Consider the following 17551-nt stretch of genomic DNA (forward strand, 5'->3'; position numbering starts at 1 on the left):
ATTGAGAACCTGAATCAACATTTAAAACGGTTTATCCAACTTTGTGACACTTTTATGTTTAACGGGTCATCGATGACGCTATTGGTCTTTGGTTGCTCCCCTTTCCTTAATCGATAATGCCTTTTCTTAGTTAGATTTGCAGGCATTAGGATTAATTACTACATGGAATGAGCTTGCAGAGAAATTTCTGCACAAATTCTTCCCTACCAGCAAAATTGTCCAACTGAGAAGAGACACTGCCGACTTCAAACAGATAGAAGGATAAAACTTTTACGAATCTTGGAAGCATTTTAAATTGCTCGTATAGAGATGCCCTCATCATGGTTTGCTTTAATGATTAAGGTTGCAGATGTTCTACAATAGGTTAGATGGGAACTCAATGTCAGGACTAGACGGGCAGCAGGAGGGGCCTTAATGAATGAAATGTATAAGGGCGTCTGTCAACTGATAGAGAACATGGCCATGAAGTCTTGCCAATGGCTGAACAAAAGATTTACTTATGGTCCAAGAACACCTATGGCCAAAGTTGGCCATGAGGAAGACAAGTAACAACAAATATTAGATAAACTTAATCGGTTGGAGTTGATGTCTACTAGACCCATGATGAATGAAACAGTCAGGACTACTGGTTAATACTCTAAGAAGCAGTCCGAAGAGGTGAACTACATAGGGAATAGGGGTGGAAACCCATATTCAAACACTTATAATCCTAGATAGCAAGATCACCAGAACTTGAGATGGGGTGGAAACCAATGATGAGGTAATGCTATTCAGAGTAGTTAAAATCATACTTAGAAACCTCTTTATTTGCAGAAAGCTCAAGAGATGACCAATTTGAATGACCATATTGTATGTGGTCAAAAGTTGGACCGTATAGAGGGGGAAATGCAGTCAATGAGGACAAAAGTGAGATAAGTGCAATTTGAGTGCATTCAAACTAGGACTACGTTGACTAAGTTAGAAGATCAAATGAGCCAATTGATGAGCATGATAGTAAGCTATACATCAATGGAGCATTTGCAAGAGAGTCAAATGAAACAATAAGCAGCTGTTGTAACAAGGTTAAGGGTTCCTTCTTCACTACTTTTACATTGGTTATTTCAAAATACATTCTTATATTATTGTAGTTTATTTAGTAAAAAAATAGCAACATGCCACCAAGGAAATCTAGACGAACTATTGTGGAAAAAGCACTGACGAATGCTAATCGCTCTAATTTTCCAAACCCAACGTAGGAATTTTTTTTCTAGAATTACAAGGAAAAACGTTCTGTAACACCCTATACTCAACGTAATTGTTGGGTCAAAGCTACAGTGTGTCACATTCATTACCAGAGCAACTACGATAAATTCATAATTAAATTATACAATTTATAAGGTAAAGTCAAAAAATATATATTCCTTAAACATACCAAAGTAAAATTTAAGTTTCATTTAAATATATTCAATAACCTACAACATTAATACAACAAAACCTAACCTATTAGGTACATGCCAAATGTAAATAAAGTTTGAAACAAATGAACGCTCTGAGACCGGGATTGTGGATTGGATGTTGAGGTCGATACTTGAAAATCTCAAATTAATCCAACTACGCACCGAGAGAACAACCTGTACGATAAGTGAAATACTCAGTGGTATTTGTATAATTTAAGTAATATTAGCATTAATAATTCTACACATAGTAAACATGTATGTCTATATAAGCATAACTATCATATACTTATAACTTGGAGTTACCAAGCTTTACATTTTCAATATAAACATATTATGTGTGCAAAACTAATAACAATTCTTCCACATCAATACGTCTTGTATAGACATTTCATATACTTATAACTTGTCGCATTCCTAGCTTGGTCTCTCTTAACGCACCAGTTCAATTTCAAGAACCTACATTACAGATAAACGCCTATACGTTCAACGGAATTTAGTGAGTCTCAACCAATATTACCTTTAACATTGTTGGATTCCTCTACTTGAAGATTCTGGACTTCCTTTCAAAATTTGATCAATACCTTTCTAATTCTTGGCGGATAACTATACGCCAATCTCTACACTGAACCAATTTATACACAGTCTGCCTAATGAGCAGATTACAAAATTCACATTATGTTGCATATCCTATCTTACAATCTCTTTGAAGATAGAAGTTGGATACATTTTCTCAGAATGATACACATGTGGATACCACTCTTGGCATATTCTTATACTAGTTCTGGTGGTTCATAGAATTCCAGTCACATTGTATCTTTAAGTCGATCCAAACCTCAAACTTTTTTCGATAAATGCAATATTTTAAATCATCCAATAGAATCTTAGATGATTTCGACATATAACGTGAGAATTCCCAAGTTTGGTGGACACTTACACTACCTATAATTACAATTATGTCAAATTCTCTGTTCTAGCGGGTTACTATAGTGGATTCATCAGTTGAGTACACTACTGAGAACTCTTCCAGAAAATGCCTCAAAGGCATAACTAGATATCGCCACAAGGGCAACCTAACAACTCGCCACTTAGGCATTACGAAATTCTGTATATGGGCTTTCCAGAGGACTCGCCACAAAGGCTTTCTAGAGGACTTGCCATAAATGCTTTCCAAATAATGCACTACATATACTTTTTGAGATAACTAGCTAGAAATGCTTCCCAAATAATATGCCATAGGCTTTTCAAATAATATGCCACATAGGCTTTTTAGATAACAAGCCACAAAGCACTTCCCAAATAATACACCCAATAAGATTCCCAAACAATACACCACATAGACTTTTTGAGATAACTAGACACAAATGCTTCCCAAATAATACACCATAGGCTTTTCAGATAACTATACACAAATGCTTGTTTGGTTTGCCACCAAGGCACTACATAAATGGTCGTATTTGGTGATATATATTTACCTAAAGTCAGCATCGCTTGACGTTTGCCCATCATCGCCTTGGGTCATGTAGAAACCCTAGTAAACAAATACGGTTCATCTGCCATTTTCAAAATGTGCCATGGGTATGGTCTTCCTATACTTCTTGCCACACTAGCCTTTTCACGTGTTTACTGTTCCGACGAACGTCATTAAAGCACCATGGTGGGGTCTATTGTCATATTAATTACTTTATTAACACTCTACCCAAACCCTCTTCTCTCTAACCATACTTTTTCATGCATCATTTATTTAACATTATGAACACATTTATATAGATTTCACTCACACCCATAACAGAATCATACTTCCCAACACGTAATATCCTATACATGCTTTCCACACATTGTCATATTCATGTAGCACATTGTAACTTTCATTTACATATATGCGGATGTTTCACTATAAACACATGCAGACATACATATAACAACTCCTCAAGAAGACATGCACAACTACATAGACATCAACCATACAAAGAATCATCATAAAATTTGATGCAAAAGTCGGGTCTAGAGACTCACAAGAGACCTACCTATACCTCGATCTGGATCTTCTATTTTAATTGTTTTTCTCAAACCAACAACAACAACTGCTTACAAGAACAAGAAATTTCCATTAAAATCCCCATTACAGATAATTTACTAATGTTTCAACTATATGTGACCCTCATATAGGGCTTTCCTCTCACACCCTAATGGTATTACATCTTTTAACATCCTTACTCTTCAACAATCGTGACATGCAAAGCTACAAGACTTACTAGAAGGCTGAATCATCCATTGATTAAACAAAATCTTAGCTCTCGCTTAATGATGATGAATAGAACATTTAGGTTAGAAAGAAGAACCATAAGGTCGAGCAGAAAGAAAAACCATTTCCAAATTCCTTTCCCCTTTCACCTTATATATACTCCTGGTCCCTTTAATGTCCCTACCAAATTTAAGGGTAGGTAAAAGAAAATCTGGCCAAGATTCAAGTTACTATTTACCCAGTCGTGGGAAGGGTCAATCAATTCAATTGACTCCTAACTAAACTCGTTACAAGAACCCATTTAAATAGTGCTCATACAAACTAGGCGTACTACACCTTGGCGGTGACTTATGTATGGCATGGTCTAAAAGACAGTTAAGTTTGCTACAACTTTCTCAAAAACTTGGTAGGCTTTTCATACTCAGCCAAAACTCTGGGGCGTACTATCCCTTAGGCATACTCTTTTTTTGCTTGAAGATACCCTGTAAATAAATTCTTAGATACCGCTAATGAACGTATACTTTAACGCTAGTCTGCACCAATAAGCTAACTCACCAGCAAGCCAATAGGATGGCAGATTATAAAACCATAGTGCACCAAAATAGTTTACATACGTACCTTACTCACCTTTTTGGATCCGCCATTTTTGGGGTGTGGCTACTCTCCCATTATTTACGGAAAATTCGTCCTCAAAATTTTTACTAACCTGGTAACACTATTACCAATGATGTGTGGCTAACTTTCTAGATCAAACGTAGTATACTGCTTGGCGGAATGACCAAACATAGTCACAACAGACCTCTTGTCTGTGGCAGACACTCTAAAGATTCCAACTGCTTGAATGTCGATAGATAGTTGATTGGGGAATCCGATGCTCACGGGCATAATTGGCGGGTACTCTCGTGTTTTTAAACACCCGTAACCATATCCTTGACAATGTCGAACTGTGATGAAATAATTAGAATAGTTGGTTTTGAAGTTGAAACTTCCCATGGATGCTTGCTTCTTTATAAATATTGGTTCTTTCATACTTTTCCCCAAAGTTGGTTTTTGCATTATTAGAGCCCTAATTTCTTTCTTTGCTAAAGTGTCTTTACTTCTTTTTGCCTTTAGTTCACAATTTCCTTCAAAGGTCAAATGTCATTTTCTTTCTTTATTATTCAAAATGGTCAAAACTACTTCAATTGGAAGCAGTCATGCCTAAAGTAGTAGAAACAAAAACCCTAGTAACGTTGCCATGATCGAACCTAGAGGTCCTGTTTGTACGTGTGCTCACTTCCTTGTATGAATGCAACACTATTGAGGAAGAGCTGACTCGATACCTAAGGCTAAAGGTATCCTTTGTCCAAGCTTTGCCTACGATTTTTGTTTAGCTTGAGGGGAGTGTTACTAGAGTGACAACACTAAGGGCTTTATCTTTCCCCTTTTCTTGCTTGAGGTTGGGTTCTACTTGGTTCTTCATGCTTTCTTCTATTCGATGTTTAACGATTACAGTAGTGCACTACCACAAATTTTAGCCTTTTCTTGGTGGACATTGGTGGCTTATTTCATTGATTGCTGCTTGAACCACTGATAAACTATAAAAGTAACATATTTTAATCCCATTCTTAATGCATTTTTGGATGATTAATTATGCAAATTTGTGAATTTGATGCTTTTAATCCTTTAAATTCATGTTTCTATACTTAGGAGAACACTTATGAGTGAAAGGAGAAAAAAACAAGCCAAAATCAAAAAATAAAGCTATTTTCAAGAGCCACACAGCCTGGACATATGCTCGTGCGAGCCACACGGGTTGGACACACGCCCATGTGCCAGCCCGTGTCAATTTCACATCCTATTTCCCAAATACACCTAAAAAACTAGGTTTTAAGCTTTCTAAGCATTCTAAAGTTTATAAATACCTATTAGAAGAAGACATAAGGGGGTTGTAACACCCTTAACCTGTATATGTCGCCAGAATAGGGTTATGGAGCATTATCAGAATTTATAATTCAAACAGACAGAAATTTTAAACATTTCATATCATATCAATGAACATAATATAACCAAGTCAAATTATACATATTGTCCCTTATACGAGCCCTTGAGGCCCTAAATATGTTTTAGAAACAAGTCGAGACTAAATCAGAAACTTAGAGAATTTTTTAGAAAACAAGGAAAATTTTTAACACTGCAGAGGTCACACAGCTATGTAGCCAGCCCGTGTGACTCACACCGCCAAGAGACTTGCTCGTGTCTCAAGCTGTGTACACATTCGAAGTAGGGACACACGACTGTGTCCTAGCTTGAATCCGTGCCATTATAACTCACTAACTTGGGTCACATGGCCAAGTCACACGTCCGTGTGCCAGGTTTTGTACCCTTTGAAGTAACCCCAAATGCCCGTGTGCCAGGCCGTGTGCTAGGCCGTGTAACAACCTTACTTGTAACTCTTTGAAATCTACAGGGGAAATATGGTCGTGTTGTCTAGTTGTGTGTCAGACACGGTTAAGACACACGCCTGTGTCTTTGCCCGTATGGACGAAAATAGGCCATTTTACAAGCCATTTTTCTCACCCAATTAGGCATGTACCTACACACAACATTGCACATACTTACAAGCCATAACAAGGCATCCAAATCAAGCATAAACAAGTCATATACATATGGTATAATATCATACAACCAATATGCCCTTAGGCACCTCAAACGAAAATACGTAAACATGTCTAACCATTATCTCATTGAACCATTCAATGGGCACACTTTGTGTGAGCTCGTTCAGGTTGGAAGCTTGTCGGAGCTATATCACACTATCCATCAGCTCTTTTGGTACTTTAGGATGTTTAATTTTGGTTATAATGGCATGTATAGGTATTTTGGCTAATGTTGGCCTATATGTTTTGTTGTGAATCTGGCCATTTGATTTGGCTTGTGTTTTGGCATATTTTGGCATGTATACAAGTAGCCTTAAAATGGTTGATGAATGACTTAATATGGTTGAATAATGGAAGATGAGATGATAGATGAATATGCATAATATATATGGCTTGTGATGTAACACCCCTAACCCGTATCTATCACCGGAATAGGGTTACGAGGTATTACCAGACATATACACTAGTATTTATACAAAACCGAGTCATAAATTTGCATTCCAAATCAAAACTTTTCAAATTTCACCATAAAGTCCTTAATATGGGCTTACGGGGCCCATTATATGCTTTAGAAATGATTTGGAACTGAACCGGCAACTTTGGAGAACTTTGAAAATTTTTTCTTGAAGTTAGGGGCACATGCCCGTGTGGTCAGCTTGTGTGGTTCCCATGGCCATGTGGCCAGCCCGTAGGCAATTCTGACTTGCAATTTCTCAAGCATCAAAGGGGCACATGGCCTGGGCACGCGCCTATGTGGCTAGGCCGTGTGGTAAACTGATTTTTCACCATTTTAAGTATTTTAACACGATTTTGACACACGACCATGCTTAAAACCCGTGTCCTTCACACGACCAAGACACACGACCGTGTCTTTTGCCCGTGTACTATCCTAACTTCACATTTAAGGATGCAAGGAACCCACAGTCTATCAACATGTCCGTGTGCAAGCCGTGTGTCTCACACAGTCTGATCACATGCCCGTGTGACATGCCGTGTGGACTCAAAATGAACCTTATAGTTCAAATTTACCAACCTTGCACACCTTGAATAGCAAAGAATTTAAAATACAATCTTTCAACCAGTCCAAAACATGATTAAACACATCTAATACACACTAAAACCACTAGTATAAAGATTTAACTCACATATTTTCAATAACTATTTAACATAGAATTTCCAAACATTATACTTAAATACCATCCAAATCAATTCAAAATAAACTATATAAGTGACTATTTTATAAACATAAATTTTGCTTATATAGATTAACCTTTATTATCCTTACACTTGTAATATTCATACTCAAAATAACATTAAGACAACCTAGGTACTTGCCATTCCTCAAGATAAGATACATCACCAAGTATTTGAGTTTGAGAGTTGGCTTGGATGCCGAGGCATTATTTACTTTGTACCTAACCTGTGCACAGAAACAAACCGTATGCTGAATATACACTCAATGGTATTTCAATAAACCAATACTTAATTTATGCATTTATACTTAAACTATAGAATCCAATAAATAAACACATCATGAACATTCAATTAATTGTCTTCATTTCATATTAACATTTATCATTAGAATCAAAACTAGTAAGATATTCAATTCAGTCAGTATCATTCAGTCTTCAGTGCAGTAATTTACCTCTATTAACATAACTCAGACCTGGACGGATACACGAATCCAACCCACACACTGGGATAGTATACAATGTTCCATTTGCCAAAGCCGGAATACACTGTAATAGTAATAGTAACAGTAACAGCAACAGTAACAGTAGTAGTAGTGATACACAGAGTACCTCATCGAAACGAATCTGGAACAGTAACAGTAGTTGACACTTATAGTGCCTTATTGACACAAAGTCGGAATATCCTTGAACACTTCCAATCTTATGGCATGCCAACTATATCCGATTTAGCCCGATACTGTTAATAGGGTTTTCATTTCACTTTCGAATTTTCGTATAATAGTTATTACATTTCAAATTTAACAATACTCACCTTTAACTTACTTACCATACATAGTAAAGTAATACATACAACATTTAATTTAAAAGCTTAGTTTATAGAAATACAAACAGTGATTCTCGAGTTTATTCGTTATCTTTGCTCACTTTCTCTTTTCCCTTCTTTGATGACGTTTCCGGTACTACGTTAGCAAATAAGCTTCAAACTTTAAAACCTTAATTTTTGCTTTTCTTTTTCTTTCCTTTCTATTTCATTTTCATTCTCTGTTCCCTTTTCTATTTTGTTTCTTTTATTTACTTTTAATTATTATATTATATTATTATTATTATATTTTTAGTAATTATTATTATTTACTTATAATATAAGTAAAGATATATTTATACTACATGTATGTATTATACTTTATACACATGTAAATAATTTTACCACACATTTGTCACGTAAGGTTTATTTACTAATTTAATCCTTTAACTTTCCTTTAATCTATAATTAAACTTTTACACTATATTCAATCTAGTCATTTCACTAAATTGGCTTTAATTCATGCTAATTCACTTAACCAAAGTCTAATTAACTACACTAATAGTTTCGTAAATATTTCTAATAAATATTTACGAATTCATTTTGCAGAAATAATGACCCAAAAATTTGATTTTTTGATACTTGTAAACTTTGGGTCGTTACATTTCTCCCCCTCTTAATAAATTTCGTGCTCGAAATTTACCTGAAAAGAGATGGGGTACTGTGATCTCATTGTATCCTCTGATTCCCACGTTGCTTCTTCAATATTATGACTTCTCCACAACACTTTTACTTAGGGAACTCGTTTATTTTGTAATTTGTTTATCTCACGTGCCAGTACTTTAACCGGTTTTTCTTCATATGACAAATCATGTCGAATCTCTATATCCTTCGTTGAAATCACATGAGAAGGATTAGATCTGTATCTTCTTAACATAGAGACATGAAAAACATCATGAATTTTCTGCAATTTAAAAGGTAAAGCTAAACGATATGCCACCGGTTCAGTTCTTTCTATAATCTCATATGGTCTAATATATTGTGGACTCAATTTACCCTTCCAACCAAATCTCAAGATTTTCTTCCAAGGAGAGACTTTAAGAAATACTTTGTCTCCAACTGAGTACTCAATGTCCCGTTGTTTTAGATCTGCGTACGATTTCTACCTATCAAAAGCTGCTTTCAATCTTTCTTGAATCTTTCTAATAGTGCTTTCCGTTTCTTGAATCAACTCTGGACTAACTACTTTTCGTTGATTCAATTCCATCCAACACACTAGTGATCAACATCTTCGACCATATAGAGCTTCATACGGTGCCATTTGGATACTTGATTGGTAACTATTATTATATACAAACTCAGCTAATGGTAAATAATGTTCCCAACCTGATTCAAAATCAATGATAGAAGTTCGGAGCATGTCTTCTAAAATCTGAATGACTCGTTCTGACTGTCCATCAGTCTGTAGATTAAAAGCTGTACTAAAATGAAGTCGAGTACCGAGAGACTCATGCAACTGTTTCCAGAACCTCGATGTAAACCGTGGATCCGGTTGGAAATTATTGATACAGGAATACCATGTAGTCTCACAATTTCCAGGATATAAGTTTCTGCCAACTTTTGAAGTGACCAATCCGTTCTGACTGCTATAAAATGAGCTGACTTTGTGAGCCGATCAACAATCACCCAAATAACATTTTTTTGACTTGCTGACAATGGTAACCCGGTTACAAAGTCCATCATGATGTAGTCCTATTTCCATTTAGGAATATTAATAGGCTGAAATAGTCCAGTCGAAACCTGATGTTCAGTTTTAACTTGCTGAGATGTTAAACATTTAGCCACATATTCCATTATATCTCTTTTCATACCTAGCCACCAATACAGTTCCCGTAAATCACGGTACATCTTTGTTCCTCCGGGATGTAATGCAAAAGAACTGTCATGTGCTTCTCGGAGTATTAACTCTTTCAACTCTGAAGTAGTTGGAATACATAGTTGATTCTGATATCTCAAACAATTATGTTCATCAATGCTAAAATTTTATATCATATTATTCTGAACCATCTCTCTCTTCTTTATTAGCTTTTCATCTTCTAACTGTGCTGTTCTGATTTGATCAAACATTGCTGGTCTTACTCTCAATTTAGCCAGATGGGTTCCATTATCAATAATACTAAGCTGGGCAAACATTGTTCTCAATTTAGTTGCAACTTCCTACTTAATGCATCAGCTACCACATTAGCTTTACCCGGATGATAGTCAATAACACAATCATAATCTTTTAAAAGTTCTATGTGATATCCCGAATTACGACCTAATCGGAATAGTGGTTTTGAGACCACAAATCTGAAATAGAAATAATTATTTTATAATTATTTTGAGGTCTATGATATGATTGAATGATTGTGTGAAACTTTTGTGAAGAAATTCTATGCATAAAGTGCTTAATTTGAAATTTGGGACTAAATTGAATAAGTTGCAAAACTTGCATTCTAGAAGTTTCTAGTATGAAATTGCTTTGAAATATTAATTAGGAGGTCTTAAATAGAAATTTGAACAATTTCTAAGTTTATGGAAAAAAATTGGATATGGATGGAATTTTTGAAAGTTTAGTAAGGAAGGGCATTTTGGTCATTTGGATATTAAATGAAATAAAATAGGAAAAATAACACAAAAATGATCTTCTTCTCCATAAGTTGCTGCCAAATTTTTCTCTCCACCATAGCTAGGGTTTCAACACTTTTAAGCCTTGATTGTAAGTGATTTCTATGCCCGTTTTTAATGTTCTTTACATTTTTGAAATCCTCGTAGCTAGGTTTAACTATTTCTACCAATATTTTGAGCTAGGGTTTATATTTAAAATTTTACCCATGGATGATATGTATGAATTTTGATGTTTTATGGTAGAATATGAAGTTTGAGATTGTGTTAAACAACTTTTGCTAAGTGATTTTTTGTAAAAACGAGTAAAATGACATAATCGGTAAAAATACCTAATATTCATAAGTACATGTTAGAGTGTGAATTTGATGTTGCTATAGAAGGAAAAAATGATCAGCATGTCATAAAATATAAGAAAATAGGATGAGGTTTAATTTACGAGCCTTAGGGCAAAAGTGTAAATATGTGAAAGTTTAGGGGCAAAATGGTAATTTTACCAAAGTTCGTATTAAGGGCTGTTGTGATGAATGTGTGTATTAAATAAATTAATTTGGCATTATAGATCAAGAGAAAAGATATTCGAGTCGAGATCGAAGGCAAAATAAAGTTTACGAGGAATAGGCTCGACTATTCTCATTTTGTATCGAGGTAAGTTCATATGTAAATATTGTAATATAACCATTATGTTAAATCATTTAATGCTATTTATACGATATTATGATTGTTATCATGCAGTTCTATGCTTTGTGGTCATTGTTGGACAACATGCAAAAATTTTATGAATTATGTGAAAAATGTGAAAGACTACCGAAGTATCGTCATTGGTATTTCAAGGAGAATGGTAAAGGAGTACGAACGAGGAAAGTCCCATTGAACCTTAGGAATAGATTCGGATATTTGGGCATCCAAACTCGTTGAGTTGAGTCCGAGTTCACTTATGGATACGAACATCCGAACTCGTTGAGCTGAGTCCGAGTTCACTTATGGATGCGAACGTCTGAACTAGTTGAGTTGAGTTCGAGTTCGTGAAATGTAACTAGGCATCCGAACTCATTGAGTTGAGTTCGAGTGAGCTCATTGAGTTGAGTCCGAGTTCGCTTATGGGCGGGTTACATGGTAGCTTGGCTACATATGTTGCACTTATGTGCAAACTTTCCATGTATCCGAGTTATATTTCGATGTGTTCAACGGGTAAAATTCTAGTTAAATGGAAGAATACTCAAGATGAAAGTGACGTATTGGTAAGTGTTGTGGAACGACACTTAGGACAGGTATGTACTTAACTCTCGAGTTGAGACTTGATACGGCAACAATAATGTAGTAAGACGATGAATGATGAATAGAAATGTGATATATGTTTTGGTGATATTATGCTAATGTTGGTTGGTATAATTGCTTTGTTAAGTTATTTGTTATTTGCATGTGAACTTACTAAGCATTTATGCTTACTCCCTCCTTTCCATTCCTTGTAGTTTTGACAAGCCGGTTTGGAGATCAGGACAGTCGGAGGCACGCTCACACTATCAACAAACTATCTTGGTATGGTGGCTTGCATATTTTGGGAATATGGCATGTATAGCATTATAATCCTTTTGTGTGTATAATCTTATGATATAACTCATGTATGGCATGAAAATGTTTGATAATGATTAGCTATTGGAGTGGCTAATCGAGATTATATTTGATAACACGTATGCTTTATGTGTTAACTAATCTATGGAAATCTATAAAATGGTGAAATTGGCTATAAAACAGAATCACACAGTAGCAGTGATGTGAGTTTGAAAAATCACTAAAAATAGTAGAGATAGAATTAGATGATGAATAAAATACGAAATTGGAGCTTAATGAATTCATTTTCATGTGGAAGAAACAAAATTGGTAAAAGAGTTGTATTTTATGAAATATTTACGTTTTGGTGAAATAGGGTCAAAGTAATATCTAAATCCCCTATTCTAATTTAAAAAAATTTCCTTAAATTTTACAAAAATAATTAGGAGTTTTAACTTACATGTATGAAATCATTATTGAGCATAGTTTTATTAGAAACAAACGGCATAGTCATTGAAACTCTATACACGGAGATATCTAATTCGTAGTGCACAGGGGTCAGAGTAGCCGAATCCTGAAACATGGGAGACTTTAACTAATAAACTGTACTAATTGTCTTGACCAAAAATTCTAGAAACAAATTAGTAAGTAGATATCTGAGTCTAGTTTCAGGATAAATTTTCGGAATTGGATTTCAAGTTTTGTAACTCCAGATATGATTTTTTTAGCGACTATGACGCAGTTAGCCAGCTTGTCTGGAAATTATAAAATAAATTGTTTGAGTTGTTTAATTAATGAATTAAGTCCGTTAACACCTCGTGCTCGAATTCGGCGACGGTCTCAGGTATGGGGACATTAAATTTGGTGGTATCATAGCTATGGTTTAGTCGGTTATCGGACTAACCTAGCATGTGTAAGAGTCTAGCTATACATGCCACGGACCCGTGATAGTGTAATGCCTCCCGACGCGTATGAGCACCGTCTTGTTTAGGTAGAAATACTCTCTAACCGAGCTGCACTGACCATGTTCAATGTGATGCGAAGGTGTTTGAATAAAATTATGATTATGATGAGTCTCGATTCAAAAAAGTATGAATAAAAGTTTATGATATATATATATGTGATAACACGTGAGATGAAAGTTCATGTTGTGATAATTATCCATACTTGCTTAATGCTCATATGATGTAGTGCACTTGGCTTACTTGATAAGATGAATGGGATAACAAGAAATTCGTAGAGGTATGAGTAAAGGTTCCTAATATCATGATATGAATGAAAATGTCATTGCCTTGATTGAACGTTGAATGTTGATGAATGTCAATGATATTTTTTATGTGATAAATGATTATAATGAAATGAATTTATCTATGTTAAATTGTTTGGATTGAATTATATGATTGTAATGATATGTATATGTATGAGAAAGTCGAGTCAGAGGCCCTACAACCCTTCCCCCTTACCGAAGTGGAGCTTATAATGGAATTTAATGAGATTTGTACTGAATAAGTTTCTGGTTGAGAAACCAAAGATTTTAATGATAGAATAATCATAAACATGATTAGAGACTGAGAATGAGATGGTAAATAAAGTTAGAGCTAGAAAAGTACTAGGTTGATATAAAGATTATTGGAGCTATGCACTGTCCTAGTTAAAGAATGAATTTACTTTGGTAAATTGAATTACTCAGATACAAGGTCGAAAAAAGTGTAAATCAAAATTTATTCAGAACTGGCCTTCTTTAGTGAAAGGTCTAACATGAAATTTTTGATGGCAGAACTAGTTGTAGGAAATGATATTTGAAATGTGTAATATCTGAGTGTGACAGTTATGGCTGGACAGATTTAATAGTTTCTTCTAAGATGTTCTATGTGTTTATCCGTTCCCAGAAATATTTCTATGGTTGTTGATCTTTTGAAGAAATTTTTGTTATACTATTCCTTTGGGCATTCTATTATATTATGCCTGATAAAAATTGATGAGAGAATATGTATGATACTATGATTCTGTTTCTTCTATTTGATGCTCCATTTGATATGTATATATGGGAAGATACATTGTTCTTGTTGCATTTGATTCCAGTGAGAATAAATGATGTTTTCTACTAGATTTCTTTTCTCTGAGGAATTATCGGGATCTTCTATATTTTCCTATGAGTTTGGTTTTCGATTTTCCGGCATAGTATCGTATCTTGGGTTTCTTTATTCTGGATTTCTTTATTCTGGGTTTCTCTATCTTAGATTTCTTTATTCGGTTTTCTTGTTATCTTTATTCCATAATTTTTCAATTATGACTCATGTTCGAAGTGCATTCTTTAGCTCATGATAATCATGTCAAGTATGACTATACTTCTGATTTGATTTGGGTAATATGGTGATTTCAGTATTGGGATTTTTCTAATTTTCGTGTAAGGTTTGACAACAGTAAAGGCATAAGTGATAAAAGTGCGAGTTTCAATCGGTATGGTGGATTACTTCTCTCAAGTAAGTCAATTATAGTTAATGTCTTCAATTGAGATATTTTGGTTATTTGAGCTAATGCAATTGAGACGGTTTTGATTAACGTAAGGAATGAATAGTAAAGGATGGCATGATGAATTGTTTTGTAACTAGAAGAAAGGATTACTTGAAATGTCATTCATTGGTGATTAAGATTGACTCGAGTGCTCAATCTGTATGAATTTTAATGTGATTCAAGACAATAAGGTAATGTAATAGTTTAGAGCATTCGATGCTATGGAAAATCTGAGTTGTTAATGGGGTTAAAGCCGAGCATCAAGATCTACCAGAGTTATCTCTGCCAGTATTGATATTAGGATGAAAATGAGAAAAGATTATTTTCGAGGCTATATCAGAATTATTTCTATAGCGGAAAGAGGAAAATATGATAGTGAGTAGTAAACTAAAAGAGTACAGTGAGGATCGACTTCTGATGTTGAATTTCAGATTGGATCTGATTCATGGTATTATTATTCCGAGGCTTATACAGAAAGAATTGTATGAAGCTCACAGTGAAAATTTTCCTATTAATTCAGAGAGTAATGACGTATACTGTAATTTGATTCAGATGTTATTGGATTGTGATTTATTGATGATGAAAAGCTGTATGATTATTTCGGAAGAGTGCAGGTCCCTTTGATTGTTGGATTTCTTGGAATTCTAGTCTCCATTAACCAAATTGAGATCTGGTTTTATGTCAAGGTGATAAGGGAAACTGAGAAGGGTTGAAAATATAAGAACAATTGAGAGATGAGTCCGTAAGCTTTCAAAATATATGACAAATTAAAGAGATATATTGGAGGCACTGCCTGAGTGAAAGTTCTTCAGCACCGAATATGAAATTGAGGAATCTAAGTGAAGACCACTTTTTTGGTAAGATTTTCGGGGACGAAAATCCCTAAAGGGGGGAAGAGTTGTGATATCCCGAATTACGGCCTAATCAGAATAGTGGTTTTGAGACTACAAATCCGAGATAGAAATAATTATTTTATAATTATTTTGAGGTCAATGATATGATTGCATGATTGTGTGAAACTTTCGTGAAGAAATTTTATGCATAAAGTGCTTAATTTGAAATTTGGGACTAAATTGAATAAGTTGCAAAACTTGCATTCTAGAAGTTTCTAGTATGAAATTGCTTTGAAATATTAATTAAGAGGTCTTAAATAGCAATTTGACCAATTTCTAAGTTTATGGACAAAAATTGGACATGGATGGAATTTTTGAAAGTATAGTAAGGAAGGGCATTTTGGTCATTTGGATATTAAATGAAATAAAATGGGAAAAATAACACAAAAATGATCATGTTCTCCATAAGTTGTTGCCAAATTTTTCTCTCCACCATAGCTAGGGTTTCAACACTTTTAAGCCTTGATTGTAAGTGATTTCTATGCCCGTTTTTAATGTTCTTTACATCTTTGAAATCCTCGTAGCTCGGTTTAACTATTTCTACCAATATTTTGAGCTAGGGTTTATATTTAAAATTTTACCCATGGATGATATGTATGAATTTTGATGTTTTATGGTAGAATATGAAGTTTGAGATTGTGTTAAAAAACTTTTGCTAAGTGATTTTTCGTAAAAACGAGTAAAATGACATAATCGATAAAAATACCTAATATTCATAAGTACATGTTAGAGTGTGAATTTGATGTTTCTATAGAAGGAAAAAATGATCAGCATGTCATAAAATATAATAAAATAGGATGAGGTTTAATTTACGAGCCTTAGGGCAAAAGTGTAAATATGTGAAAGTTTAGGGGCAAAATGGTAATTTTACCAAAGTTCGTATTAAGGGCTGTTGTGATGAATGTGTGTATTAAATAAATTAATTTGGTATTATAGATCAAGAGAAAAGATATTCGAGTCGAGATCGAAGGAAAAATAAAGTTTACGAGGAATAGGCTCGACTATTCTCAGTTTGTATCGAGGTAAGTTCATATGTAAATATTATAATATAACCGTTATTTTAAATCATTTAATGCTATTTATATGATATTATGATTGTTATCATGCAATTCTATGCTTTGTGGCCATTATTGGACAACATGCAAAAATTTTATGAATTATGTGAAAAATGTGAAAAGACTACCGAAGTATCATCACTGGTATTTCTAGGAGAATGGTAAAGGAGTACGAACGAGGAAAGTCCCGTTGAACCTTAGGAATAGATTCAGATATTTGGGCATCCAAACTCGTTGAGTTGAGTCCGAGTTCACTTATGGATGCGAACATCCGAACTCGTTGAGCTGAGTCCGAGTTCACTTATGGATGAGAACGTCCAAACTCGTTGAGTTGAGTCCGAGTTCGTGAAATGTAACTAGGCATGCGAACTCGTTGAGTTGAGTCTGAGTGAGCTCGTTAAGTTGAGTCTGAGTTCACTTATGGGCGGGTTACATGGTAGCTTGGCTACATATGTGGCACTTATGTGCAAACTTTCCATGTATCCGAGTTATATTCCGATGTGTTCAACGGGTAAAATTCTAGTGAAATGGAAGAATACTCAAGATGCAAGTGACGTATTGGTAA

General features: G+C 34.6%; 1 non-coding gene across 1 annotated transcript; it reads right to left on the reverse strand.

Moving 5' to 3' along the window:
• Positions 1-220: 220 nt before the first annotated feature.
• LOC128283354 (small nucleolar RNA R71) lies at positions 221-327 on the reverse strand. Its single transcript, XR_008273696.1, has one exon. It is a non-coding gene; the product is annotated as a small nucleolar RNA R71 (small nucleolar RNA).
• Between the last annotated feature and the right edge of the window lie 17224 nt (positions 328-17551).

The sequence above is a fragment of the Gossypium arboreum genome, chromosome 10, assembly GCF_025698485.1.
Source record: "Gossypium arboreum isolate Shixiya-1 chromosome 10, ASM2569848v2, whole genome shotgun sequence".
NCBI lineage: Eukaryota > Viridiplantae > Streptophyta > Magnoliopsida > Malvales > Malvaceae > Gossypium > Gossypium arboreum.